The sequence below is a fragment of the Pelmatolapia mariae genome, linkage group LG1 (genome assembly GCF_036321145.2).
Source record: "Pelmatolapia mariae isolate MD_Pm_ZW linkage group LG1, Pm_UMD_F_2, whole genome shotgun sequence".
Classification (NCBI taxonomy): domain Eukaryota; kingdom Metazoa; phylum Chordata; class Actinopteri; order Cichliformes; family Cichlidae; genus Pelmatolapia; species Pelmatolapia mariae.
Window position 1 is genome coordinate 3,359,758 of NC_086227.1, and position 3,275 is coordinate 3,363,032.

The following is a 3,275-nucleotide window of genomic DNA, read 5'->3' on the forward strand; positions in this document are numbered from 1 at the left end:
TGTTACGGGACAGCTGTTGACAGTGTGCGTATCAGATCGAGTTCCCAGGTCCAGCTCAGCATATGTTGTCCACTGGGTTTTCCCTTCAACATTAGACACCCAGCAGCAGCCAGAGTCCCTGAAAAGGAGGTGAAACATTTCATTGCTCGTAATTATACTCGTCACTTGAACCAACAATGGCTGCCATCTGAGAAGTGAAAAAACTCTGTCTGGTCTGGATTTTATATGCATCTTTGATAAGACAGTATTTTGGTGAAGATACTCCTCAATGTCTACATCACTACAAGACATACTTGCATTTATTCGTGATTTGTTGGTGGTTCCAAAATATGAGGAGCTGATATGGAGCAGCTGTGGATCAGGTAGCAGAGCAGGTCTACCAATCAGACGATTGGTGGGTTGATCCCCAGCTCCTTCTGTCCATGTGTTGAAGTGTCCTTGGGCAGGATTCTGAACCCAAAGCTGCCCTCGATGCATTCGTCGTAGTGTGAGTGAGTGTAAATGTGCTTAAGTATCGTTAAAAGCACCATCTAAATATGTGTGTGTATGAGAAAAGAAAGGCACTGTACTAATCCCTTTACCATTCTGATGCTACAGTTAACACCCTGTTTTGTTCTTTTATTTGTTCCCACACAGGTGTTTCTCATAAAAGGCTGGGCTGTCATACCAACAAAAATATTCCAAATGCCAAACTTGTGTTCTATTCAAGTGTCCCAGCAAGTGTGGCAGTCAGCAAGCGTGGTGGAATGAGAAGCTGAATATCACTTCTCAAAACAACACTAACAGATACTGTGCTGTGGAAAATGCAGGGTGTGATGTGTACTTAGGCACAACTTCCTTAAAAAGTGGCTCATACTTTCATTTTAAGCCTTTGTTATTAGAGATCGTTTTTCAAAGTAAAGATCAATTCTGATCAGCCTATAGAATAAATAATAGGGTAACAATTCAGAATGTATTGGCCAGTCCTCAGTACGAGTCCACTTACTACGGATCCCACTGCAAGTGGGCTGACTTTTCTCAACTTCTTCATTTTTAAGTTGTACTAGATCATGCTTGTTAAATACAATCTTCTCTTCAGTCTGTGAGATACGCCAGAGTAACTAGCGAACAATAAATCAGATAAGCTGTGTTATTGTGCCCTGGACTTACCTCAGAGAAAAGGAGGCATTATTAGTCAGGATGGTTGCTGTTGTGTGTCCTTCAGACTGGCACCAGCGGCCTTGGCCTGTGCTGTCCTGGTCTGTTTGCAGGACACTCGACTCGTTAAAGCCTGTACATACGCCACTATCACATGAGAAAGATGACTGATCCTGACAGTTACTTTTGCCATTCTGCCGGTGATAAAAGGTCACCTAGAGGGTTTAAAAAAAAATACATTTTCTGTGCACATTGTAAAAATCTGCATTGTTTGCATATTCAAATCAATACAGTTTTCACCCCAAGTTTTTGAACAATTTCCTTCATGATTTCAAACCAACATTTGTGGGGCTGAAATCATAAATAACAACAACTCCCTAACCCCTGTTCCTCAAGTCGTTGTTGTTTCTTGCATGCTTATAAATGTAGAAACTATAACATCTGTGAAAGCTATTCTACAGTTGTATTTGAAAGGACCAGATTTCTGTAGTTTTCAGAACAGAAAGGTAAACATCAGATAAAACCAGGTTTAAACCTGTTCCTTCATTTCAGAGTCAAAGGTTTTAGTGAGGGGATTTTAGATATCTCTTTTTATCACTTCTTAATAAACAAAAAGCAAAAACGAGAAGGAAAGTAAATGTATTTCCTCCATGTTTTCAGCTCTGTGATGCTTGATAAACTGATTAATAAAATTCCTAATTAAAAACAAAAATGTAAAACCTCATTTATTCTGTTTTTAACTGTTTCACACTCTATATGTTGGTCTTCCTCCTGTCCTGTGTCTTAGATTAGAAATAGTTGCGTTTAATTAGACATGGTGATATCACAGAACCCTAACTACAAAAATGAATGTGTCCAAACACAAGAACTGACAGAAAATAAAGAATTCATATTCACACACGCGTTATCATTCCCTGACAAATGAACCCACACTTCTTGTATATTTTTTTTAACAGATACAGAGATGGCACATTTTCATTACTATCCACCATTTGGGATTTCTGAAGTTTTTTACTCACAAAAATATTGAAAAGCTTTGAAATTACTGTACAACATGCATGAAAGTGTTAACTTTTTTCTTCATCACAAGAGTTTGGATTGTATGCAAGTGTTTTGCATTCCAATTAGGTTTCTTCAGAACTAGCGACGTGGCTGTATGGTTACTTAATTTTTTTTTTTAAAAAAGGATCTTTTTGCAAATGCCACTACTTTAAAAATATGCATTATTACACTCAGTGTAAACTAATCTGTGTTGTGATCCATATTGCCCATCTTTCAATATCATGATAAATCTCAATATTAAATGAATATAGTGAAAGTTTCAGCATATATACTTATGTTGTATTACCTTAAGTGTCCCATCCATTTCCTTCTCTGGAGCCATGAAACTAATGCTGTCTCCATAAAAGCTGAGAGTCGACCCAATCCCCAACAATGGGAACAGCAGCAGGAGAAATACACCTGCCTCCATGATGTCTGAAAGAATCTGTATGTGCAAAGTCTTGTTCAGCCAGTTTCAGTCCCTGGGACAGAAGAGGCGGGGAATGAACTAACAAGAATAACCTGATCTCATCAGACCATCAGAAATGTTTTATGTGGTTGTATTATGTGAAAATGATTTTATATGCTAGAATGATGAAGACACAATCTGTATTTGACCCACTGGTCAAAATGATCAAGTCAAGTCATTTATTTTGCACTGTGCTGATTTTAATGATTGCATATTGTGTGATGTGATGATGACCAATCTATCTATATACATACATATGCATAGATAGACAGTATAAGATAGGATTGGATACAAGGAGGTCTATCTACTTTGTCAGTCATCATTACAAATGACAGTTTCTTCTGATGTTTATTTTGTTTCTTCGGGATGTTTATAGAAGCCTTTTCTTTTAACGTTTTTGTTTTGTTTTGTTTTGTTTTGTTTATATTAAATGACATGTTTGACTGTATGCATGTTTTCCAAGGGTGTGTACTGATTCTATTATGAAGATAATGCTGATTATGCTGTGAGAATGAAAATGTTTTTTAAAAATGTGATAATTAATCGACTGTTTTATTTTAAAGTCGGTGAACCACGGATGACTTTTTACCTTTTTTGGGTTTTGGGCCACACTAGTTGCCGTAGTGAC